The sequence below is a fragment of the Protopterus annectens genome, chromosome 16.part0 (assembly GCF_019279795.1).
Source record: "Protopterus annectens isolate FY-2018-M chromosome 16.part0, PAN1.0, whole genome shotgun sequence".
NCBI classification, from domain to species: domain Eukaryota; kingdom Metazoa; phylum Chordata; order Ceratodontiformes; family Protopteridae; genus Protopterus; species Protopterus annectens.
In genome coordinates, this window is record NC_056750.1 from 499,175,986 (window position 1) to 499,195,833 (window position 19,848).

A 19,848-nucleotide genomic window follows, 5' to 3' on the forward strand; every position below is an offset into this window, starting at 1 on the left:
ACAAGGGCGGGAGATTTTAAACTCAACACGGCTATTAATAGGGACGCTGGAGGGATAGATTCATCACCCAAAGACAGGCAGAGCACCTGCTGGGCTTGTTCAAGAGAATCTTGACCAATGGATGGGAGATTGCAGATATACCTCAGGGATTACACTTCGACAGAGGCACAGCAAAATAATGGGTATGGTATCTTATACTAAGGGGGTGGCGTAAGTCACAAAAACTATGGGCTAGGCTTGTAAATGCCTATGAACCTATGAACCTATAGTGAATTTAAACATCACTGATTTGCCACAAAAATCCAGAAAGCCACAAATTTTATTAGGAACAGACCAAAAATATGAGGCAAAAATCTGGACAGTTGACAGGTATGTTTGGCATAACCCTTTAATCCTCAATCTAGTGCCTCAAGCTAGAAGAGGTCCTTCAGGGAGTAAAACTATATATGCATACTTGTAGTGTCAATCTAGCAATTGCTCAGTGGATGAAAACATTTTTTTATTTTACCACAAAAATACTAAAGTATCCATACTAAAACTGATCCATACTGGAGAGATGTGTCCCATCAGTCTGGAAAAAAAATTATATAATACCACTCCACAAAGTTGGCTCATCAACAGACTTTTCAAACTATACAGCTATTGCCATCCTATTCCCTCTGTATAAAAAAAAAAAAAAAATACTAGAAAAGTACATGTACTCATATTTTACGCAATACACTGACTAACAACCTTCTCTGTAAAAACCCAGCAGGGCTTTACAACTCACTACAGTACTACCACTGATGGCCACCAGGCACATTAACTAACCTTAGATTTAACAAAAGCATTTGTCACTGTATCTCATCAACATCTTCTCTTTCTTCCCTTGGCCTCACCCAACCTCTCTCACCACCCTCTCCTCTCACTATCTCATGGTTCCATAGCTATCTGACGGACAGGCAGCATGTAGTCAAATGGGAACAAAAATCTCTCCTCCTTCCTACAAAGTCTCTGTTGGTGTCCCTCAAGGATCAGTACAAGCCCTCCCCTTATTCAACATTTTTATAAACAAACCACATACTGCTACCCACTTGAGTAGCATAGTTCAATATGATGATTCAGCCCTTGTATGTGCAACTCCATCCCTACCAACACTTCAGGATATCACCCCAAATTATTTTACTGCTAGTGAAACTTGGCTAAAAGATACAAATCTACTCCTAAATCCTAAAAAAAAGTATGCTATTCACTTCTAAACAATACCAAAATGAAGCACAGTTGTTCAAAATAATCTCAATAAACACAAGTGAAAATGTAACCTAAACAAAACTTCTAGGTGCTCTAATTGACAAGAATGTCAAATCTGACCAACACATTTTGCAAACCATTAAAACAACACAACAGAAACTCAACTCCTTGTATAGAACCAAATACTATCGGACAGATGCAAGATGAACACTAGCATCTACTTACTTTTTTTCATCCCTGCTTTATGCCTTACCTATTGTTATAAATCTAAATATTACACTTAAAACTAAACTTGCCACCTGTTACAAATAAAGCAGCCAAACTGGCTTGAGATACACAACTGTTTAACATACTCACAACTTATTACTTCAGTCTTATCCATGCATCAGAAAATGCCCAACACTAAAAGATACCCTACAGCAATACAACAAAGTCTAATAACTCAGCAGATTATTCACTATACTCCCACTACATAAACTCTGGAACACCAACCCAACATACTTAGAACATGAAACTTTCCACCTTCAAGACCTTAGTAAAAAAAATACCAAACCACATGTGGTTGTGCACATGTTCCTCACCTGAGTAATTCAATTTACTTTTGTTATCTCATATCCTCTATACCTTTATAACCTCTATCCCCTTTCTACCAGTATTCCTCAGTTACCATTTTTTTTCTGCAACAGTTTATTCCTTCTGTTGTAGAGTTTATTGATGGCTGGGGACCACCAGATCAGCTGCATTTTTTGGAGGAGAGTGTCTTGGTTCTATTCAGTATGGCAAGGTCCATGCATTTGTGTACATGCTCGTACAGTGCATCAGTCATGCAGCTATTTTCAGTTGGCATGGGTACCAAGACATTAGCCACCTCAGTTTTTAGAAGCCCAAAATTGGCTATAGAGAAGTTTTTTCAGGGTGGTCACCTTAGTGGGGGATGTAGGAGAGATGAAGATTTCCATGGTGATCAGTTTGTGGTCAGATTTAACCAGGGAAGAATTGACTATAGGTGTGGAGCAATGGTCTCCCATGTTGGTGATAACCAGGTCGAGGATGTTGCTTCCTCTAGTGGCGGTCAGAATGAGCTGGTCCATGGCATTGGAACTGATAAATTCCAAAAAGCGTTGGGCCTGTACATTGGTAATTGAATATTTTTCCCAGTTGATGGAAGGGTAGTTGAAGTCACCCAGTATGAGACTATTGGGTTGGACCTTGATAGATTCCAGGGTTCTTAGGAACTTGGAATGAGAGTCTAAGGACATGTTTGGGGCTTTGTAGCAGGCTATGACTTGCATTGCTGTCTTACCCAGTGTCAGATGTACCTGAAGTATCTTGGATGCATTATGCTGGGCTACCAGTCTAGAAGTGTGCGTATCCTTTAGGAATATGGAGACACCACTGCCTTTGGAGCTTCCGGCTGTATTCTGTGGCCGAAAGGTATGGAATGAGTTGTAGCCTGGGAGTGCAAGGGTGCTTTCTGCCTCTTTAAACCAGGTCTCTGTCACAGCACAGATGTAGACATTCTTCATTTTTAGGAGAGCTTCAAGCAAGAGCATCTTGAGATTTAGACTTCTAGCATTGAGCAGCATGACCCTCAGATTGCATTTGTTTGCAGCTATCACAGTGGAATTTTGGTCTTTGAAACACTGCCTAAAAAGGCACTATAGGGATGGCAAGAGCCTTAGCCATTACCCAGAATCCCAGGGGTGACAGATTCAGTTCATCTCTGGTAACGCATCAATGTCTGTCAGTCATGTCGTCCTAGGCAGACGATTATTTGGAATGACACCAAAAACTTACCCAATTATTGAAGTCAATCATTTTCTGCTCGTACTGTGGTATCATTCTGGGTGATGGTAGAATACGGCTCAAGGCTAGGGTCATACCTCCTTGGGCCACATAATCTTAGAGTTCCATCACATCTCTTTTCATGTAGTCCAGGGAGGTACATCTCAGGTAATTCACACCCATATGGACAATGACAGTCATATTTGTACTTGTTGTAGAGTGACCTGAGTGCATGTGTTATGCAGCGCATCCTGGCACTTCAGACAACTGTCACCTTCTCCTTGTTCAACCTAATGAGTGGGACATCAGTCTTCTTTTGTCTTGTCCCGATTAGGGGTTGCCAAAGCGTATCCCCTGTCTGCTCATGATTGGCAGTGAAGTTTTACAATGTGGAGTTGCCAGCCCAGCGCCTAACCTTCCAAAGAAGGCAACACTCTTGCCTAGGGCCAATTTAAAATGTCCAATACATGTACAGCATGTCTTTGGGATGTGGGAGGAAACCGGAGCACCCAGAGGAAATCCACGTGACCACAGGGAGGACATGTAGACTTCCACACAGAAGGCACCCCAGCCAAGGATCAAACCGGAGAACCTCTTGCTATGAGGTGGCAATGCTAACAGCTGCACCACTGTGGCCGCCCAGTGATTGGGACATCAGTGTACCTCACAACTGAGTCTCCTATGATTAGTACATTGGGCAAAGTGTTTTGCCTTAAAGGGTTAGGTTGAGTGGCACACTGTGGTGGTGAGCTATGCGTTCTGGGGTTGGTGCTGTGTTCTGGTGGTAGAGTGCATTTCTGTGTCAGGGGTCTCTGGGCAACTTTTTATTGAGACCCTCTGTGAAAGTGGGTGCATGGTTTGTGTTTCTATGTGTGGGCTGTGATGGTTGGTGTTTTGGAGGGCTGTATGTTCTATCTTATGAGTTGCAAGTAACGACCTTCTCCTCTTGACCAGCTAGTCCAGTCTTGGCTGGAGTGTGCACTGCTTCCAGTTTGGTTATGTAAGTGCTTCTCTCACAGGTATAAGTGTTGGGGGGTAAGAGGAGAAGGTAGTCTGTGTACATTAGACAGTTGCCACACTATCGCAGAATGCCCAGGTGCACCAGATTAGCAGGATAAAGTAAAGGAAATTGCCCTACAATCATACCAGGAGGGGTGGTCAGAACTAATAAATACTGGCACTGTTACTGCGTAGAACAGCTAGTGCTGATAGCACCTAAATGTGCTACAATAAATGCTACAAAAGCCTGTTAAAGTGCTAGCTGATTAAGCTAATTGAAGTGCAAGAATTAAAAGATCAAGCACATTCTAAGGGGAAAAACTGAAGAGCAGACTTTCTGGCACCAGTAATAGTTTACCTCAGCTGAGTGGTGTGCAAACATGGGCTTTTAAACCAAAAAGTTGAAAGGGATGGAAAAATTCCCAAAAGGGCAATAAACTACAATATCTGGACCAGAAACCACTCCTCTTCTGGTAGACAGGCTACCTAGTGCTTACCACTACCACTGATAAGCTAGAAGGCTTCCCTCCAACACAGAAAGTTATGGGGGGGGCTCAGAAACTTGCAAAACAGTCCTGGATACAGCAAATCTGTATCTGGACTAGACCAGTTACAGCAAAGGTGGAAAACAAGCTTAGAACTTTTTTTTTTCAGAAAAGCAGTTAAAACAGTAGCAGTACAAGCTAGCACACAAGTGTGTAGTAATATTAAGACAAATACAGTTTAAATAAATGCAGATAAATTAAAAACGACAAAAAAAAAACAAGTGCAGAGAGCAGTAAATTATGAAAAGAATCAAAATGGAGGCAATTAGAGCATCTCTTTCTCCTTCCTGTTGCTCTTGTAGTCTGCTGGATGCCAAAACTGGATTTGCAGAGCTTAAACAATCCCAAATGCATGCAAATATAGGATTTTAATCCGGAAAGTTGAAAGGGATGGAAAATTTGCCCAAATGGCCAATAAACTACAATTTCTGGGCAATAAACCACTCCTCATGTGGTAGATAGGCTACCTAGTGCTTACCACTCCTATTGATAACCTAGAAGGCTTCCTTCCAACACAGAAAAGTCTGGGGGGTGGGAATCAGAAACTTACAAAACAGTCCTGGATAAAGCAAATCTGTATTTGAACTAGGCTAGTTACAGGGAAAGCGGGGAAAAAAGCTTAGAACTTTTTTTATTTTGCAGTTGCTCTTGTAGTCTGCAGGACACTAAAACTGGATCAGCAGAGCTTAAATAACACTTAAAATTTAAACAGACTAAAAACACCAGTATGCAATTGAATACTTTAGAGAACAAGTAGTAGAAAAAACAAGATGAAGTAATAGAGTTGGAAGAGGAAATACAAATACTGTAAAAGCAGCAAGCAGCTGAATAAAGTTTTTTTTAAAGTAAATTGGAAAGGGATAAAGGAGGAACAGAAGATAATCCAAGGTTAAGAAACTAAGGGGGTTGGCCTTCTCAGATGTTCTCTCTGTATTAGGTTGAATGAGCTAATGACACTAGACTGGGAGGTGTGTCCCAGATCAAATTTACAGTAAGGGTGAGGCAACTGCAAAGCCACCAAGTTATATCAGAATTTACAACCTGAAGCAACTTAAAAAAAGCTCAAAAGAACCAATGGATACTTACTGCAAACCGTAGACCAGCAAACCTTTACCAGCCAGTAGCCAATCAACAACAATTACTCTCACTAAAATGAAGAAAAGCTTCTGCTAAGCCAAGATGGCCTGAAACATGTGCTAAGAACAAACACTGCAAACAACCAGGCCCAAGAGGCAGCAAACCTGAACTGGGTTGTGCTACAGATACTAGCTACACTATTTTAGGCAGAAAACATTACAGAAATGTTTATCACAGCAGAAAAATAGCAGTGAGCCACTAAATAAAAGTTTTAAACAGATAAAGGAGCAAGGAGACTCTAAAGAATGATTTTAACTGCAAACAAATCAGTTATATGATGCACTCCTTGGCAGGAAATCAGAACAAACAGATGCTTAACAAATGGAGAACATTTCCAGTTAATACCTTTCACACAGTGAAACTAGCTAAAAAAGCTTTACAAACAGTGTGACAGTAACAAACATGATTTAACAGGCCCCGGGCAGACAATTTTAGTACAACCATGCAGATTAGTTTATAGCAATAAACTACAGTAAAAAGTATGCAGCAGACAATAAAACATGTCAGAAGCCTCAAGGTTAGTCATGGTTTTACTTAAGTCTCTAAAATTGACAAAAGGTATTTTGAGTTTCGTAATTTAAGGCCCTGAAGGCAAGGGTGACAGAGGTGTAAATCTTCTTACCTTACCTGTCCATGGCCCTACTACTACTGTCAGATAAGCTGCTGGTAGACGCTTTGCAGGTTTATCAGTGGAAATAGAAAAAAAAAATCAGAGGGCTCTGCTACAAGGTTTTTGGAGAGAAACCTTTAAGTCCTTAGGTACCTTATGAAACTTAGGCCTCTTGGGATCTGGTGGCTGGGAATCTGGAGAGTTAGACATGGTTGCAAAAGCTTCAAGGAAGGCCTCCAAGACTGGAGGAACAGGAGGAGTAGGAGTCCATACCTCCAGCAAATTATAGTATATATTGTTTTGCACAAGTAATCTGCCTGGATTCCCCTTCAAAAATGTTGCTTCATTTCAGTAATATTTCCACAAAAGAAATTTCCTCAAGGGGAGAGTCAAGAGACAAGGTATCCTCCTCATCAGAAGCAGGCTATCTAGGACACTGGATTTGTGATGGATATGCCAAGGAATCTTCAACTGGATCAGATTTCTCCTCCTCTTCAAATAAAGATTCATGTTCTCTCTTCTGATGGGTGGAGTAGATAAAGGAATTAAGTGGATTTCAAAGACAAAATGTCCTTGTATAGTCACTGAGATTTCAACCAATTCCTTTTTTTTTTGGGACAGATGAGTTGGACAAAAGTTTGGTTTTTGTTTCAATTTTTCTTAGGAGTGATGACATCCCTTACAAAGCATGACTTTTCAGAACCTCAACTGACCTTGATCAAAGTTCCTGGCATCTCTTTTCTAACATGAATTTGAGGAATGCTCTCTGGTCTCTCTGAAATGATCACCCAGTTTCCCCTTCCCAACCAAATCAGTATGAGCAGAGTCATTGAATGTGTGACAGACAAAATATTGTTATCCAGCAAGGTCACTAGCAGGTACCTGAGAATGAGTTGGACATACTTTGGACTCCTGCAGCATCTCAATGGGTGCATCTGAATCAGAATAGGCAGTAGAAGTTTCAGGCCTAATTTTCTTGAATTTCTTTTTAGGTGTGAGCAGGACATCCAAGGCTGAGGTTTCCACCATTCTGGTTTAAATGGCACACTTCAGATACTGAGTTTCTAAGAATGTATTTAAAAAAGAAAGTAAAGTACAGAAGATATGACAGTTTCTTTAACCGCGTTCAGCCTTAAAACAAAATAAATGTTAGAAGTAGGAGTCCATTTCTCCCTGTGCCCCCACTGAAAGTGGGTCATTTCTGAGTCAGACTAAGGTAACAAATGGAAAATAAATAAATAAAATAGGGTTGTTTTCCCTCCTTTTCTAATAAAGTAACAAGTCTGTCTTGTTACTGAACTGGGAAGCCATTAGAAGGAATGATGAAAACATGACCCATCTGAATTTGGACTATAAGAACTTTGTGGTAAGAGTGTTTAGTATGGAGAACGGGTGAGTTCTTCCTTGGGGAATATGGCATTTATTACTGATATATGACAAATCACCAAAACAGGTTCTACAATAGATCCTGCACGGAGTTTAGTATTAGACTAAAAAGGATTGAACCAACTTTATTGTTTGACAGCTTGCACTGCAAGTGTGTGTGTGTGTGTGTGTGTGTGTGTGTGTGTATGTATGTATATATATATATATATATATATATATATATATATATATATATATATATACACACACAGAGAGAGCGAGACAGACACATATACAGGCTACTTTCAAGTGATTTACGACTATTTAAATCAAATGGTATAAAAAAGATAAAAAAGCAAACTAACTGCACTTTAATGCTAGCCTACACTACACATCTGATAGCACAAAAAGTTTATCTTAATATCACTGATGCTTGCTTATACATTTGGAGGTAATACTTGAGTTTGTTTTATCACGGTGTGCTGCATATTGTGAGGTGGGGCTGAATTTTCAGCATTTTTCCCTTGTTTCCATTGTGATGCGTGATGTGCATGTGTGTAGTACACAGTAATTTTGTCAAATGGTACTTTAGTCGACATCTGTTTAATGAACACAATGGTCGACAGGCATGCAAGACCGGCAATCACTGGGTAGGGGAATATAGCCTTTTCCACGGGGACTGTGCGATCTCAGAATTACAATATATAATTAGCAGGGGGTGTGGAGGGCACAGAGGGAGGCCAGGGTGGTGCAGCATTTAGAGTTGTCACCTCACTGCAAGAGGGTCTCCGGTTCGATTCTCAGCTGGGGTGCCTACTGTGTGAAGCCTGCATTTCCTCCCTGTGGTCACATGGGTTTTCCTCATTGTGCTACAGTTTCTTCCCACATTCCAAAGACATGTAGTAGGTGGATTGGACACTAAATTAGCCATGGGTGGGTGGGTGAGTGAGTGAGTGTGGTGCAAATGAACTACCACTGCAGGGCTAGCCACCCAGCAGTGTAAACCTTGGCTTGAAATGATTGTCACTGTGGAAGTGACACCCCGAACCCATGGGAAAAAGGGTTGAGGATGGATGGAGGGGTACAGCTTTCAGCTTTTATTTTTTTTTAATGTTTTGCATGAGCCAGGATTAATTCTCAGCTCATGCATAGTAGTGTCAAGCTTGTATAATTGTCAATTTGTTAACATTATGCACACAGACGTATCAAAGTAAATCCATATAAATATATATATTGGTCTACTTCAAAGACTGACATTTCACATAGAACCTCTGATCATCTAAGACCAGATGACTGATGTTGTGAAATATCGAATAAAAAAAAACCTAACAGGTAAAAACATCTTCTTTCACACTTTTACGGGGGGGGGGGGGCAATGAAGAGAACTATAAATTTCTCATTCTGCACTGTATGGTGATCCCCATTCACAAAGTTCGATATCTCCCAACTTTGATCATCTGGTCTTCACAGATCAGAGGTATGATGATGTGAAATTTTGATCCTTTGAAGTAGACCCATAATATATAAGATCTATATTAAATGAGCGACCGTTCTGATGTTCGAATCATAACTGGTGATCGAATGTCGGAAAGGTTGAAGGTGAAAGTCAACGGCTTTTCACATGCAGAATGGGAAATTTTCCCTTTCTGAACTGAAGTGCATTCTGTGAGTTGGTATATTTAAGTAGGGTGTGTGGGGGGTGCAGGGTGGCTTGCCCCCCTGCTCAGAGTGGTAAGGTAAGTTTTTTTATTTTATTATATAGTCGATGTTTCGAACTTCGCTCATATGAGTTTGCTCATGTGAGGTTTGAAGTTTTGAAACTTCGACTATATAATATAGACCCTAATATATATATATATATATATATATATATATATATATATATATACACATATATATATATATATTTATATATATATATGTATAAATATGTATAAGTATATATATATATATATATATATATATATATATCTCCCTTTATCCCTGTTCCCATCTCTTGTCCTTTTCCTCTCCCCCATCCCCCTTGTCCCCACCCACCTGTATAACTTCCTCCCAGTAGTTTATTTCTAGGTGGTGCTCTCCACAGCGCCATTTTAACTCCTGCCTTACGTGAGTCCACTCCCCTCCCAAATAGATCCTACGGCTGGGCTGCTCATCTCACTCCAAGCCTGCGTCATCGGGTGCGCCCTTCCTGCTTTAAGAACACCCTATATATCCTAAATACTTTTAAGGAACGCTCCCTCCCATCTAACACCATGAAGACTGCAAGTGTACTGCTTGTGTGCAGCAGTGTGAATTATCCTATATTACCAAGGAACCCACAGGCCTGCGTCATCGGGTGCACCCTTCCTGCTCTAAGAACACCCTATATATCCTAAATACTTTTAAGGAACGCTCCCTCTCATCTAACACCGTGAAGACTGCAAGTGTACTGCTTGTGTGCAGCAGTGTGAATTATCCTATATTACCAAGGAACCCACAGTGTATGTAACCTACACAATTAGTTGTGTGCTTGTTAACGTTGCATACTGTAACCTACCTCCCGAGTGAGATAGTGGCCTGCTTCAGCCTTCGTCGTCCTCCCACCTCTCTCATCTCCCAATGGATGTATTTGTCTACCATTAAGCTCCCTTCAGATTTTAACTTTAAAGGGGTCATAGCCTTCCTTAACTAAATGTAGTACCTCCAATTCTGTAAATCTAACCATTGATCTCTACACTCTCTATTAACTGCCATTCCTCCACATAGCCACTAGGTGGCAGCAACTTGCAGAGCAGAAGATATCTCCAGAGTTTTTGCTTTCCTTAATCTCCTTAGGTGTACCATTACCAGTAGACTTGTTTCCCCTTCCCTTTCCAACCTACATTATTTCCCACTACTTGCCTACTCTTTTACACATAGCAATACTGCCTTATAAAATACTAAGACACTTACCCTGTGTCTCTGAGACTGATTGTTTTTCTAGTCTAGCATTTCCCTCTTGGTGTTTCCCCACTCCTTTCGCCCTGCGGGCTCACTTCGCTCCCCTACCCTACCCCCAATTCCCACCCACCCCAGTGGTCCTAACCTTATACTTCCTAAACCACACCTTCCCCACAACCCAACCTTTCTACTACTACAACCAATCTAGTGAACCTAGCCACACCCCTCTTCAATTACCTATCTGCTTAGCTCATCTTGATCTATCACCTTCTCCATAACTATCTTTCCCTCTCTTTTTCCCTTTTAACTCTTCCTTCTAGATTCCACCCACTATCTTTCTCTGCCCAATCTTTTTAAAGTGTACCAGCAAACGTATTGCATCTGTACAAGTAATCCTAACAATATGCCTACAACAAATACAACTATCCAAGCTAAGTTAGTACTCATAGTCACACTTTTACCAGTCCTCACTTCCACCTATCTACTCACCTCCTTTGAAAAGGTGAAATACTTCTATTTCAACTACTCCCCAAAACAAACAGCTATTCATATTTCTACCCCTTCACACTTTCAATTATATATAACATCAACTCCTTGCTACCTACTATCCAAATACCATCGCCTTACACATATCAAGTTCCATAACTCCATTGTAAGGAAATTAAAGTACCCAACTCACTACATTTATAACCCAGTCTATACACTAAAAGCTCCAACCTTAAAAGATGGTGACATCCCCCCCCAACCCAGGCCCAACCAATGTTTCCACACTAACATCTCACAGCAACGCTGTCTCCACCCTGCCTACCTCGACCAGTCTCTCCAACTCCTTAGTAATAGGACATCTCAATATCTGCAGCATCAGCAATAAAGTTGCCCATCTCCATGCCCTTCTTGATGTTCATTCCTTTGATATTTTCTGTCCTACAGAAACTTGGTTAAAACCAGGAACTAAGGACATTGAAATAACTTCCCCAGGTTATAATATACTGAGACTTGACCGGACAAAACGTAAGGGTGGAGGTGTAGCCTTCCTATATAAAACAGGATTACAAATTTCCTCATTATACTTTGTCCCCCCTCCCAAGATAGTAAATTAGAAGTCCTTATCTCTAGGCTTCAACTCAATAGCAGCAAATCCCTAAACATTATCTGCATCTACCTACCTCCTGGTAATAATACCACCACAACAAAGGATATTCTCAGCTGGGTATCTACTAATCTCCCCCAAGAAACAATTATACTAGCTGACTTCAATACAGACTGGAAGCATGTCAGTACTGACAACCCTTCCTCACATATTAATCTTCATGGATTCAGTCAAACTATTACCACTACTACAAGAATTAACAAACCAAACAAAAAAGACAGTATCTTAGATTGGATACTTATTAACAGACAACAACAAACTTATAAAGTAGGTACTTTGCCGGATGATGTAAGTGACCATTCTTTAACTTACATTACAAGACAAAAGAAAGACATTCCCAACTCGCCCAGGTACAGGATCTCACGGTCCAATAAACACTAACTCTGAATGCTTCCAAACGGAACTTAATGTCTGCAACTGGAACCCACTAAATTCTCTCCCACTTGAAGAGTCTGTTAAATATTTTAACTCAAAATTCTTAACAATCCTAGATGAACATGCACCCAAACGGTCTATTAGAATTAAGTTTAAAACAGCCCCCTGGCTGTCAAAAGACACTAGGCAAATGATATTGCTTAGGAATAAATCTTGGGCTAAATGGAGAGTTACCAGATCTATCCCTGAGCAAGAAAACTTTAGAAAGCTGAGAAATATCACAAAAAAGCCATACTCACAGATAAAAAGAACTACTATTGTAAACTCCAGCAAACTCACCATAACAATCCTCAAAAGTTTTGGTCAGGGATTAATACACTCATTCACCCTGGCCACTCTAGCACACCAACTCCACAAGGAGCTGATAATAATACTCCACAAGAAACTGCCAATGCCCTCAATTCCTTCTTTACTGACACCATAACAAGCCCTAGCCCGTCAACTTTCCACAGACAATTCTAGTCTCCCTATCTCTTTACCTAGTACTCTTCCAACCTTACAACTACAACCCATCCCTACTTCTTACATCCAAAAAAATCATCCAAAAGCTTAAACCATGTACTCCCTCTGCAGACCTATTACCCTCTGAATACCTGCAAAAAGCAGCTAAATCAGTTGCCTACCCTATTTCCATCCTTATCAATAGAACTCTAACTGAGGGAATTATCCCAGACATCTGGAAAATCTCCCACATAATCCCCTTACATAAAGGTGGTAACTTTAATGATTTTTCCAATTACTGGCCCTTAGCTCTCTTATCTCCCTTAGCAAAGGTTATGGAAAAATGTATTCACCATCAGCTAATGAACCATTTAACCAAACACAACATTTTAGCTAACTGCCAACATGGTTTTAGACCATTTTATAGTACCACCACAGCTCTTTCATTCACCAACTTCATCAACCACAACCGTAATAACAATTGCCTCACTTCAGCACTCTTTATTGACCTATCAAAAGCTTTTGACATGGTAAACCACCCCTTACTCATAAATACCCTTGAATCCCTCTCTCTAGGCACCAAGGCTATCTGCTGGTTCAAGTCCTACCTTAACAGGCAACAAGCAGTTCTCTGGGAAAACAAGCTATCTTCTCACCTGCCCATCTCCCTTGGGGTCCCTCAGGGCTCTATTCTAGGACCTCTTCTCCTTGTTCATCAATGACCTCCACTCAGCAATCCCTCAAGCTACCTGCATACAATATGCAGACGATTCTCCACTCATTTGTTCTGCCAACTCCACACCTGAACTACATTCCCTAACCCAAAAAGTTTTCAGCACAGTAGAGACTTGGTTCTTGAAAAGTTGTCTCATTTTGAATGCCAAAAAGACCAAACTCTTACTCTTTACACCTCCCACTAAGTCCTCCCCTATAAACTTTACAATTAAATCTAACAATGGACACCATTATAGCCCCAGACTCTACCACTAAACTGCTAGGTATCACAATTGATAGCCTCACCTTTGATAACCATATTAACAACACCATTAAAACAGTAAATAGAAAGATGGGCTCCTTATATAGAATAAAACCCTTCTTAACCCCAGCATCCCGAACTACAATTGCCCACTCCCATTTAATCTCAACTCTTCTATATGCTTCACCCATATATACTAACCTAAAAAAGTAATCTGGTCCAACTAGCTAACTCCTATAATAATATAGCCAGATTTGCCACTGGAAACCCTTTTAGAACACACCATTGTCAGAACCTACAACAACTAGATTGGTTAGAATTAAACAACATTTTGATACTATCCCAACTTACCATTGTTCATAAAATAATTTACCAACTTAACACCCCTATACTTTCCGACCTAATTACTCCCTATAGGAATCTCAACTCCTTACGATCCTCTAGTAAACTTCTTGCTAGCACAAGCAAATCAAACAACCTGGCAGGGAACTCCCTGTTCTCCAATACTGCAGGAAAAAATTGGAATCTTCTGCCACCAGATCTAACTTTACAACCCTCCCTGCAACTCTTTAAACAAAGGCTCAAAAAACATCTTAAAACTCACTGGTTATGTCCCTGTTGCAACCCTGACTAATTCCTCTGCTCTCTCTGCTGCTATCTCTGTACTGCCTCCTCATACTAATCTTCACTATTTCACCCCTCCAGAAGTAGTATTTATCTCTAGTAAATTAAACTACCTATGTTATTAATGTAATTCTTCTGAATGTACTGTATCTTATCTCAGATATCCTTTCTGCACAGTGACTAGCTAATTCTGTATTTCTATAGGACATTAATGTTAGTTTTTCCTCTCAATACTCATGACTATATATTCTTAATATCCTTTCTTTGTATATTTTGTACTGGTTATTTTTAAGTGTTATATTATCTCTGTGTTATTACTGGAGCTTTTCTCCCCGGGCCTCCACTGAAAATATATCCAGCTGGACTAGCCCGGTTAACAAATGTAAAATATATATATATATATATATATATATATATATATATAGATATATAGATATAGATATAGATATATATATATAGGAGTGTGTGTGCATTTGTGTGTCAGTGGCTTAACAGGCAGCATGCTTGGTACTGTAAGATCAAAGCTGTCTTTTTTCCCCCCACTCCAGGTGACTGGATTGATTTTCAGATTGCTGACATTGTAGTGCAACATTAAGGGGGTGCTGCTCTCCTAAATGTTCTGTCCATCAAATGTGATGTTAAACTGAGGTCCCACCTGCTTGATTTTGTGGCAGCTCAGTTGGATGCAAAGATCGCACAGCACCTATTAATTGAAATGTGGTAAATTATTTTGGCTGAATGCATTTACATAGGTTTTGTTACTAACAACTATATCATGTAATTATGAAACTGTGTTTTTTGTAATGTTTTGAAATTTGTGGATCTTTTTTTCCTGGACCTCCAGTGAAAAGGGACTTTGCATAGCCCAGATGGACTTTCGCAGTAAACAAATATTAAATAAATATCACAATGTCCTGTTTAAATGTTCTTTAGTAGATGAAATACCACCTCAGGTCCCCCCCTGAAAAGAGGTCACTACCCTAGTGACACTATCCTTGTCAATAAGGATAAATAAATGGATACAACACTAATCCACTTGCCCATTTACAGTTTAGGTCTCTAGTTACAAGCCATCAAATACGAAAACACAAAAAAGCATTATAATGGCAAAAGTAATTTACAGATGTTTGAAATGTAAAAAAAAAATAAACATATTCAAACAATAGGTTAACAGATAGCATGCAAGTCAGCTGAAGTTAGATTATATACTCAAAGATAAACAGCAAATGTATGCATTATTTACTGAATAAGTCATTAATTCTTGCTTACTGTACACATATAGAGTGAGAAGGTTAGAGGAAAGGACTGGATCCAAAGGATAATTTTATTAGAGGAATTTTTATTTTTTTTTGGGGGGGGTGGATAATTAAAACAATATTACCAAATATGTGTTCCACTTGTTTGAATAAATGAATTATAATGGATACTGTGAATGTTCCAAGCTGACTTAGTATTTTCATAAGATTATATCTAGATATTAAGAAAAAGGAAGATATTAGTTTTTGAGTGTCAAGGTTAGGATGGTGTAGGCTATGACTCAGAAGCATGGCTAAGTATTTGCACAAGGCAAGTTTGAATTATTTTATAGTAAAAATTGAAATTTAAGGAAAGATTCAACGGATGTAATTGCTATGGGATGGGTCGTCTTTTTAGGAGCAAGTATGATAAAAAAAAGTGGTTAGTTACATTATATTTATTATACAGACTGAAATTTGGAGATTAAAGGTGTTTGGAAATGATAATTGAATGGGGTATTTCTCGAATAAAGTCTGCCAGCAAAGATGGGAATGAGGTGGGATTAAGGAATTTGTACACAAGGGATCCTGTTTAGCTATGGTAATTGTCAATGTTATTCAATGTTGCTTGAAGTGAAGCAAGATTTCATTTTCATGGAGCTATAATGAGCGAGAGACCGTATTCTAAATGTGGAAGGAGCAAACCATTATTTAGTGTTGTTCTTCCTACTGGGAAGAGGAAGTATGAGAGCTTTTGGCACAGAAAATGAGTTTATTCAATTTTTTTTGGTAAACTGGAAATATTAAAAGTTCAGCTTACCACTGAGGCATATACCCAAATACATAAATGAGTCTTTAATGAAATATTCTTTGTAATCAAGATTCAAATCATCAAAAATAAAATGTATAAAGTGCAGTATTACATATTCACACAATATCATAAGTAAGCTTTCCACAATTATTAAATACAATGTCCAACAAGGTAACACTGAATGGTCAGTGATTGAAGATTTCATTAAAAATGTCTAGATTTGAACATAATTTGCCTGTCAATGTCCTCTTATCAATGCAAAGTTGTACAATGTGTAAATAGACAAAAAAAATTAAGATTTGTAAATGTATGCCTTAGCACTCAACACCACTATACAGTATTAAGGGGGATTAAATGGTTACCAGTAACAGCCAGAGCAACATTATATTTAAATATATTGATTTTCAAACTAATACATGCCGGCTATTAACCACCACTATGTAATAACCTTCAAATAAGGACTAGCATTTGCTCGCTAAGAAATGTTTCAGGAGTAAGCTCTGGAGACCTTCCTTTATTGTAACACCAGGCAAAACATCTATTATCATAATCACTCTCCAGTCATGTCGAACTAGCTCCCTGAGAAATTAAGTAGCATAAACAATCCTAATGAACATAGAAAATTGCTAGGAATGCACATGTAAGATGAAAACACATTTAAGTGCTGTGTTAAACCTAGGTAATCAACAACAAAAATGCTTTTCAGATTTGTTCTTTTGATACAAAGCCCTAAAGGTAAATCTAAGCATATTGTAGATATGTAAATAATCAACCACTTGGAAAGATTTTTTTTCTATCTTCTAGAATCATTTTAACACTCTACTACTGAAGTAAAGCAGTATGTGCTAAATGCAGATTCAATGTTTAACACCCACCACCACCAACAACCTCTCTGCTGTCAGAACGCCCACAATGTCTCCTTTTTCCCTGTCCTGGTAATTCACAAGCTATTACAGTCAGTACTTAATGCCGGACAACACTTTATATCCTCCAGTAAATGCATGCTACTGGAAAAGTTGTTATCCTAGTGACTTTCTGCATTAGAATGAGGAATATTTCAAATTGCTCCACAACACTGTCCCATCTATTTTTTTTCTGATATCTTGCCCCATTAGACTGACAGGTACATTTAATATTCTTTGTCCATCCTGCTTATAATTTACAAATGGACACGGGTATTGCATAATGCTGGAGATCCTCAATATAAGTTAATGCAACAGGGTTTTTTTAACATATCAATTAGCATAGCAGGTTATTGCTAGGATTTTGAGTGCCAAGGTTATAGAGTTCAAATCCCTTTGTACTTTGTTTTTTTCCCTCACTTAAATTTTTTAACATGACATCATTGATGGCTAGTTGGGGGGCAAATGATTAATATGCTCTACAGAAGATGAGTGTGTACAGCCCTGAAATCCTTTTTATTGCCTTTTAAGTACTGCTATTTATTCCCTGGTTCTAGCTGTTCCCTGCACCATTTTTTTTAAATACATGCTTTTCAGACATGCCATTCAGAGAATCACTGAGGTCTAGTGATTCCCCCCAACCCACATCTTCAGAGTTATCCTTGGTGTCTAATAATCACCCCATCCCCATGCTGTTAAGGCATGAGATGTACAAGAATTCTCCCTGGTGTCTAGCCAGTCTCCCCCTTATCCATGTTTTGTTCAAGTTCCTTTCTGGCACATTATGCAGAGTAATCCCTGATGTCTAGTGCCCCCCTCCGTCACTGTGTACCATTAATCGCATAGCTAAAGACTTATCCCTGGTGGCTAGTGGTTTGCCCCTACCCAATGTCATTAGCTTAGGGTGTTCTGGAAGTATGACAGTCAAACCCAATCCATACATGTGCGCTCACACACACACACAAGTCCTCTCCCACCTAATCACACTCACACTCTCATCCATATACACAAACACACACACCTACCTAAATTACCCTATCACTATCTCCCTTACCACTATCTTTCAGACACACATACACACACACAAACGCACGCAGCCCCTCAAGTACACTCATGCACACACACCTAACACTACCTTACCAATAAACTCTCAAGCCACTACTTGTTCTGCAATGGATAAACATAGCCTTTTGGACATGTTCACTACAAAAGGCAGCCTTGCTACATTACTCTGAGTCACTCAGCTGCGTAAATGTCTTATTGCAGGCAGCTCTGGGGGAGACCACATGATTAATTAGCACCAATAGCAGTCCTCTGTCTTGGTGTAAAAGCACTGTGCTAGGGCTGTACATGAATTCCAAAAATTATTGTGAGGTGCATACCTTGTGCACAGCACACCATATATTTTATGAATTCAGCCCTTGCAGCCAGAGGAAAGGACTTGTGACCCAGCTTAACAAACAAATGTGACTGATAAATGCTTGACTGTTAAAGCAATATTCTGAGATATTAGTCTTTTGTCTTCATGAATGCAGGCTCTATTGCATCATTAACTGCATTCTTCTTTAATGGACTAAAGTGTAGATGGGCTCAGAGATATGTAAATGTCTTTTATCTCAGTATTCAATCAGATACCTATAAAGAAAATGATTTAGTTGTGCCACCAATAACTAAGATTTTTTAAAAGATGTAAATTACCTCATTTCCAACAAGTTTTTTTTGTTCTGACACTCAACTTTGAGGTCACTCAACAGTCCCTCAATGATACTTGTCCTGTCAAAGCTGAATTAAATGAGTCCCTTAGGGTAATTACTCATATCTTTTGAGTTTTTCTGGTATACAATCTGTTCAGTTATATTGGCAGCATCCCCAGTGATTAAGAACTGGCTCAAAGATGGCTTTGATCTCATTAATATCCAACATCCTGTTCACTTTAGAATAATCAAGCACAATATTAAAAAGCTCTGAGAAGTTCTGGTCTGCATGTATTTTATTCAAGAACTGAGCATCTTGTGTCTACCATCCAAAATATCTTTCCCTGAGAATAATAAACTTGTTGATAGGCATACATCGAGATAATACCAGCACTCCCCTAGCTGTCTTCTGCAATAATATGGATCAGACTTGAGTAATTTTCATTGAAGGAAAAAAAGACCCCAAGTGTATACTTTGGGTTCAGGTGCCTAGGCAGTGAGACATTTCCTTGCGGTATATTTGGTTGAGAACATATGGCTGAAGTGACATTCAGCTGCAGAGAAATACCATTGTTGCAAATTCCCCGTGGGCAAACAGAAGAACACACTGTCATGCCCACGGCTTTAATAACCACGTGCATGGGAACAGAAGTAATAATGAGTACTGTGCTCAGTGTACAGTATGTGCTTATGCAACTACAACATACAGTATTATGTGTGTTACAGCATGGAGGAAGAGTAGTATGCTACTGTGGTCACATTTATACTCCAGTATGCATTTTAGGTAATGTTAACTAGACACTGTGAAACGGTAGTGATCCACACATGCACTAATTAAAAAGGCACTGTCCATTGTGCACTGCATTTTTGCTGCCACTGGCAGCCTGCCATACTCCCTGCTGTCTCATGTTGCCTTAGGGGGGGCCATTGATATTATTTTCCCCTCTGTGATTTTGATTACTGAAGTTTTGGGCACGGCACCACATT